Consider the following 8,666-nt stretch of genomic DNA (forward strand, 5'->3'; position numbering starts at 1 on the left):
CATTTCCTTGTCTGTGAGTCTTTTTTTATTATGTGTGTGTGTGAGTGTGTGTGTGGTGTGTGGGTGCGTGTGTGTGTGTGCGTGCGTGTGGGGTGTGTGTGTGTGTGTGTGTGTGGTGTGTGGGTGGGTGTGTGTGTGTGTGTGTGTGTCTAGTGTTACTTTTATCTTCTGCGCCAACGAATGTCATCTGCGTCTTGTTACATTTGCTCTTCAATTGCTGAGTTTTCTATTCTATTACAACCTTTTTTTCTCGTGTAGGATGTTACCATAGTTTCGCAATATTTTATGCTCATTACAGGTATTGTGTGTATTTGTAGTCTATTTATGTCCTTTGTAATATTTTTGTATGCTTGCGTAGATGTGTATTCTCATTTTTGTTTATCTTATATGAATGAGTATTTATTGAAATCAAGAACACTAACAGGATAGGAGAGAGTTCATTGTCCCTCTTCTTCTTTCTTTTCAATATATCTCGTTAGCAAGAGTGGTCTTGTATTTATTAACTTTACTAGAGGGGATATAGTGAGAGAAAATGAGTGGAGGATTGATAAAATCTGATAAATGACTTGGGTGGTTCAGAACTGCTAACCAATTCTTGAGAAGTTTTGCTGAATGATGCCCCCTTCTTGTTCCGATTATTCCATTTCCTTGCCCGTGCATCTTTTTTTTTTTGTGTTTGTGTGTGTGGTGTGTGGGTGTGTGTATGTGGGGTGTGTGTGTGTGTGCATTCGGGGTGTGTGGGTGTGTTTGTGTGTACGGGATGTGTGTGTATGTGTGTGTGTGTGCGTGTGGTGTGTGTGTCACAATAGACATATTTTACTTTGATTTTGAACATAGAAGAAGTGAGGTGTTGTTTTACTAAATGATGCCCGCTCCTTGTTCCGGCTTTTCCATTTCCTTGTTTGTGAGTCTTTTTTTATTATGTGTGTGTGTTTGTGAGTGCATGTGTGTTGTGTGGGTGTGTGCGTGCGTGTGCGGTGTGTGTGTCTGTGGGGTGTGTGTGTGTGTGCGCGTGCGTGTGGTGCGTGGGGTGTGTGTGTGTGTGGGGTGTTACTTTTATCTTCTGCGTCAACGAATGCCATTTGCGTCTTGTTACATTTGCTCTTCAATTTCTAAGTTTTCATTTCTATTACAATCCTTTTTCTCGTGTAGGATGTCACCATAGTTTCGCAACATTTTATACTCATTACAGGATGTCACCATACTTTCATTTTGAACATAGAAGAAGTGAGGTTTTGTTTTTATCTAAATGATTCCCGCTCCTTGTTCCGGCTTTTCTATTTCCTTGTTTGTGAGTCTTTTTTTATTATGTGTGTGTGTGTGTGAGTGCGTGTGTGGTGTGTGGGTGTGTGCGTGCGTGTGCGGTGTGTGTGTGTGCGCGCGTGCTTGTGCTGTGTGTGTGTGTCTGGTGTGTGGGGTGTGTGCGTGTGCGTGCGTGCGTGTGGGGTGTGGGTGTGGGTGTGTGTGTGTGTGTGTGTGGTGTTACTTTTATCTTATGCGCCAATGAATGTCATCTGCGTTTTGTTACATTTGCTCTTCAATTTCTAAGTTTTCATTTCTATTACAACCCTTTTTCTCGTGTAGGATGTTACCATAGTTTCGCAATATTTTATGCTCATTACAGGTATTGTGTGTCTTTGTAGTCTATTTATATCCTTTGTAATATTTTTGTATGCTTTCGTAGATGTGTATTCTCATTTTTGTTTATCTTATATGAATGAGTATTTATTGAAATCAAGAACAATAACAGGATAGGAGAGAGTTCATTGTCCCTCTTCTTTCTTTCGTTTCAATATATCTCGTTAGCAAGAGTGGTTTTGGATCGATTAACTTTACTAGAGGGGATATAGTGAGAGAAAAATGAGTGGAGGATTGATAAAATCTGATAAATGACTTGGGTGGTTAAGAACTGCTAACCAATTCTTGAGAAGTTTTGCCGAATGATGCCCCCTTCTTGTTCCGACTATTCCATTTCCTTGTCCGTGCTTCTTTTTTTTTTCGTGTGTGTGTGTGTGGTGTGTGGGTGTGTGTCTGTGGGGTGTATGTGTGTGCGTGCAGGGTGTGTGTGTGTGTACGGGATGTGTTTGTATGTGTGTGTGTGCGTGTGCGGTGTGTGTGTCACGATAGTTCATATTTTACTTTAATTTTGAACATAGAAGAAGTGAGGTGTTGTTTTTATCTTCTGCGCCAACGAATGCCATCAGCGTCTTGTTACATTTGTCATTCTCCTTCAATTTGTAAGTATTCATTTCTATCTACACAAGCGTTTTTCTTGTGCAGGATGTCACCATAGTTTCATAATATTTTATGATCATTACGGGTATTGTGTGTCTTTGTGGTCTATTTATGTCCTTCGTAATATTTTTGTGTGCTTGCGTAGATGTGTATTCTTATTTTTGTTTACCTGATACGAAAGATTATTCATTGAAATGAAGTGCAATAATAGGACCGGAGAGAGTTCATTGTCCCACTTCTTTTTTTTTTCAATATATCTCGTTAGCAAGAGTGGTCTTGGATTGATTTAATTTACTAGAGGGGATATAGTGAGAGAAAATGAGCGGAGGATTGATAAAATTCGATAAATGCCTTGGGTGGTTATGATCTGCTACCAAATTTTTGCGAAGCTTTGCTGAATGATGCCTCCTCCTTGTTCCGGCTTTTACATTTCCTTGCCTGTAAGTCTTTTTTTTTATGTGTGTGTGTGTGAGTGCGTGTGTGGTGTGTAGGTGTGTGTGTCTGTGGGGTGTGTGTGTGTGTGCGTGTGCGGGATGTGTGATTGTGTGTGCGTTGTGTGTGTCACGGTAGAACATATTTCACTTTTATTTTGAACACACAATAAGTGAGGTGTTGCTTTTATCTTCTGCGCCAACGAATTCCATCCGCATCTTGTTACATTTGTCATTCTCCTTCAATTTTTAAGTCTTCATTTCTAGCTACACAACCCCTTTTCTCATGCAAGATGTCACCATAGTATCGCAACATTTTATTCTCATTACGAGTTTTGTGTGTCTTTGTGGTATATTTAGGTCGTTTGTAATATTTTTGTATACTTGCATAGATGTGTATTCTAATTTTTGTTTACCTGATAGGAATGAGTATTTATTGAAATGAAGAGCAATAACAGGAAAAGAGAGAGTGCATTATCGCTCTTCTTTTTTCTTTTTAATATATCTCGTTAGCAAAAGTGGTATTGGATTGATTTACTTTACTAGAGGGGAGATATAGTGAGAAAAAATGAGTAAAAGATTGATAAAATCTGATAAATGCCTTGGGTAGTTATGATCTGCTAACCAATTCTTGAGAAGTTTTGATGAATGATACCCCCTCCTTGTTCCGGCTTTTCCATATCCTTGTCTGTGCGTCTTTTTTTTTTGTGTGTGTGAGTGTGTGTGTGGTGTGTGGTGTGTGGGTATCTGTGTGTGTGTGTGTGTGCGTGCGTATGCGTGTGCGGTGTGTGTGTGTGTGTGTGTGTGTGTCACGGTAGAACATGTTTTACTTCCATTTTGAATATAGAAGAAGTGGGGTGTTGCTTTTATTTTCTGCGCCAACGAATGCCATCTGCGTGTTGTTACGTTTGCCATTCTCCTTCAATTTCTAAGTCTTCATTTCTATCTACATAACCGTTTTTCTCGTGCAGGATGTCACTATATTTTCACAATATTTTATGCTCATTACAGGTAGTGTGTGTTTTTGTGGTCTATTTATGTCCTTCGTAATATTTTTGTGTGCTTGCGTAGATGTGTATTCTTATTTTTGTTTACTTGATACGAAAGATTATTCATTAAAATGAAGAGCAATAATAGGACTGGAGATAATTCATTCTCCCACTTTTTTTTTTCAATATATCGTTAGCAAGAGTGGTCTCGATTGATTTACTTTTCTAAAGGGGAAATAATGAGAGAAAATGAGCGGAGGATTGACCAAAATCTGATAAATGTGTTGGTTGTTTATATTCTGCTAACCAATTTTTGAGAAGTTTTGTTGAATAATGCCCCCTCTTTGTTCCGGCTTTTCCATTTCCTTGTCTATGAGTCTTTTTGTGTGTGTGTGTGTGTGTGTGGTGTGTGGGTGTGTGTGTCTATAGGGGGGGGGTGTGTGTGTGTGCGCGTGTGTGTGTGTGCAGTGTGTGGGTGTGTGTGAGGGGGTGTGTGTGCGCATGTGCGTGTGCGGTGTGTGGCTGTGTGTAAGGGGGTGTGTGTGCGTGTGCAGGATGTGTGTGTGTGTGTGTGCGTGTGCGTGTGTGTGTCACGGTAGAACATGTTTTACTTCCATTTTGAGCATAGAAGAAGTGAGGTGTTACTTTTATCTTCTGCGCCAACGAATGTCATCTGCGTCTTGTTACATTTGCTCCTTCAATTTCTAAGTTTTCATTTCTATTTACACAACCATTTTTCTCGTGCAGGATGTCACCATAGTTTCGAACATTTTATGCTCATTACAGGTATTGTGTGTCTTTGTGGTCTATTTATGTCCTTTGTAATATTTTTGTATGCTTGCGTAGATATGTATTCTCATTTTTGTTTATCTGATATGAAAGAGTATTTATTGAAATGATGAATAATAACAGGATAGGAGAGAGTTCATTGTCCTTCTTCTTCTTTCTTTTCAATATATCTCGTTAGCAAGAGTGGTCTTGGATTGATTTACTTTACTAGAGGGGATATAGTGAGAGAAAATGAGTGGAGGATTGGTAAAATATGATAAATGACTTGGGTGGTTAAGAATTGCTAACCAATTCTTGAGAAATTTTGCTAAATGATGCCCCCTCCTTGTTATGACTTTTCCATTTTCTTGTTTGTGCATCTTTTTGTTTTATGTGTGTGTGTGTGGTGTGTGGGTGTGTGTGTGTGTGTGCTGGATGTGTGTGTGTGTGTGCGCGTGTGTGGTGTGTGTGTCACGGTAGAATATATTTTACTTTCATTTTGAACATAGAAGAAGTGAGGTGTTACTTTTATCTTCTGCGCCAACGAATGCCATCGGCGTCTTGTTACATTTGTCATTCTCCTTCAATTTCTAAGTCTTCATTTCTATCTACACAAGCGTTTTTCTCGTGCAGGATGTCACCATAATTTCACAATATTTTATGCTCATTACGGGTATTGTGTGTCTTTGTGGTCTATTTATGTCATTCGTAATATTTTTGTGTGATTGTGTAGATGTATATTTTTATTTTTGTTTACCTAATACGAAAGATTATTCATTGAAATGAAGAGCAATAATAGGATAGGAGAGAGTTCATTGTCCCACTTCTTTTTTCTTTTCAATATATCTCGTTAGCAAGAGTGGTCTTGTGTGCTTGCGTAGATGTGTATTCTCTTTTTTATTTATCTGATATGAATGAGTATTTATTGAAATTAAGAGCAATAACAGGAAAAGAGAGAGAGTGCATTGTCCCTCTTCTTTTTTTCCTTTCAATATATCTCGTTAGCAAGAGTGGTCATGGATTGATTTACTTTAGTAGAGGGAATATAGTGAGAGAAAATAAGTGGAGGATTGATAAAATCTGATAAATAACTTGGGTGGTTATGATCTGCTAAGCAATTCTTGAATTGGTTGCCAGCGACAACTATAAAATATTATAGTTCTGAACCCTGACATTGGTGCGTGTAGCCATTTTGATTTCCTTCCTACTAATAGCGGTCTCTATAATTTTCACCCTTGAATTACATGATAATTTCTGTAATATCATCTTGATTTTTGGGTACTCGCATGGAAGAGGAAGAATGGTCCTTTTGCTCATGACGGACAAAAAATGCCAACTCTTCCAACTTGTAGATTAAAAATTCCAACGGCCCCTAAGTTATATGACTAAATTATAATTTAAATTGATTATGTGCAAGTCACATATAATTTTTCAGCCAAATTGGCCGAAAAATGATAAAAATAATCAAAATTTTAAAATTACATGACTAAATTATGAAAATCAATTTGTGCAGAACCAAAATTGCCACCCCTCATGAGTTACAAGATAAAAATTATATTTTTTTCCATATATGTATATATACTAACACAGACACATAATATATATATATATAGAGAGAGAGAGAGGAAAAGAGAATTGAAGGCGCTTACCTAGAGACATAATTAATTATAATGAAAGATATAAACAAGTATTTGAATGTGGAAATTGAGGGTGGGGTGGGGTGCAGCAGCCATACCCATTTCTTTCATTTTTATCTTCCCAAAAGGCGTCTCACCAATTAATAAAATATGTAAAGTTCCCATTTCAGATTTCCCCCACAATGCCTTATAATCATCATCCTATATCTATATCTATATCTATATATAAATTATTCATATTCCATATTGATATTTTACAATTAATTAATTAGACGTGAGGCTGCACAAGCACGCATGGAAACACCCTAACCTTCACCTACGCACCTAATAAAACATCTATTGCTTTCTTGGCTTCAACATATATTTATGTAACTGCATTTATGTTGACCTTTTTAATTTTATTTAAAAGAACTTATAATACTCTCAATATCATATTTTTTATCTTACATTTTAAATAATATATAAAATATTTAAACTTCAAGCTAGCGTTAAATTTTGGACGGAATCCCCTCTTTGGTTCTCAAATTGAAAAAAAAAAAAACACCACGTATGGAACTAAATGTGTGAACTAGCCTGAGTGTGGGACTGAAATTAAAAAATATATCCACTTATGGGACCAAAAATGTGATATACCCAAAGAAGGTGCATTGTTATTGAGATAATAAAACACTGAAACTCTAATTATGTTGTTCTTGTTCTTAATTATAACAAGGTAATTTTTACGTAGTTATTGATTTTAGAGAAGAATAATATTATTAATTTCTAGGATCCTCACTAGTATATTTTATCAACATCGCATGTTGGCCCTGCAATCAAATCTATTTTCACCTGATAGATTAAATGTTGTACATAATATTTTACAACGAAACCATGCATCATGAGATTAATTATTATGATCATATAATTCCACTGAGTGTTTTTTCAAAAATGTCTTTTATGTTCGTGCATGCTTATTATTAATTAGGTGAAAATGTGAAGACAATTGATGAGAAGAAAGTACGAGAAAAAATTGTCAAGAAATGTGGAAATTATGTAGGAATTTGAGGATGGTGATTGGAATTTAGTGACGAAAGGAAAGGACCGTAGGTTCAAAACAACGGATGAGATTATACTCGATATGTAAGAATTAATAGGTAAGTGAAGGGATAATGCAATTGGACTTGCGCATAGCAAGCCAATGGTACTGGAGTACAATGATATTCCTTCTGCATCGGTTCTTGCGCCAACTCTTGTTGCACCTGAGTTGGCGATGCAATAGGATGATTATCAGTAAATGAAGTGAGACCAGAGGATCGTTTATGATGCTGCTGGGCCACAATATTTTTAATCGCATGTTGAGCTTAAGCTTGCAAGTTAGCCAAGAATAAAGTCAATTAGGTAGTCAATGTTGCATCAGCTAGCAACATCTAGTACGGAGGTCCTACTCGGTTGGCATGCACAAAAGGAAGCCGATAATTAAGTAATTTACAAGTTTAATTAACTTTTAATAATTGTTGTATCAGTATATTTTTTAGTTTTTGTTATATTTCCTAAATATTTTTGTAACAATCTCAGTAATTGGCTAGTCCCTTAAAGGGGTGGAGGTGTTCGTTGATTGCTATAAAAAGAAAGGGGACGACTCCTGGAGCGGCCCGTTTAAGAAGGAGGTTGCAATAAGTAAATATGAGGTCATTTTTTAAAAAAAAATTAAAAATGCTAGCTATGGGTTGAAGCTGTGGGAGGGACGGAGGGAGTGGTCGAGTCTTTGGCATGAGCTTGGAGGCACCTGCCTGTGGATCACAAAAGCACCTTCCACATTTGCCTCCTCACCCAAGACCCCTAGCTGAAGTCTGACATCGAGCAAATCAAGCATTGTTTGAGTAGGATGTGCACGCACATGGGGAAACCCTCATTCTTCCCGAACATGTACCCTCGACCCCCAATCGGTGACGTCCCAATCCCAATACAACAATCAGCCGGGGATGTTGGGACTCGGTATCTGGACTATGACCGGGACGCCAAACCATTATATGAGTTCCATGCTTGGAAAACAAAATGATGTGGCATATATAAACATAATATAAAGATTTAGCTCTTTAATAAAACATATATATATATATATAAATAGTAACTAAAGAGATGTAAATTTAGGGAAAACAAAGATTGAAGGAAGGGGAATGTGGGGAAAAAGCAAAGGGGGGAATTGGGAAATGGAGGTGGTGCAGGAATCCCGAAGTAGGCTCAAAGTTGGAGAACAAAGGGAAAGGGGCAAAGGCAAAAGGAAATGATTACATGAATGGAGAGCCCCCACCTTTCATTAAATCTTTTCCTTTTTCTCTATTTTTTTGACTTCAATTTGGGACCCATTTCCCCCACCATTGTCTTTATGGATTGAATCATAAAAAGAGCACCTCACGTGGACTCTGAACCCAAACCCAAACCCTCTCTCCAACCACAATAAAAATTTACAATAAAACAAAATTATTTATATATATATATATATGTATATGTATGCACACACACCCCCTCCCCCCTAAAATCAAAATTAAAAAGAAAAATCAAGAATCATCACAAACTCTTCTTTTTGGTGCATTTCAACAAAGGGGTTTTTGTCAAAAAGACATAAA

Source organism: Sesamum indicum, linkage group LG8, assembly GCF_000512975.1.
Source record: "Sesamum indicum cultivar Zhongzhi No. 13 linkage group LG8, S_indicum_v1.0, whole genome shotgun sequence".
NCBI classification, from domain to species: Eukaryota; Viridiplantae; Streptophyta; class Magnoliopsida; order Lamiales; family Pedaliaceae; genus Sesamum; species Sesamum indicum.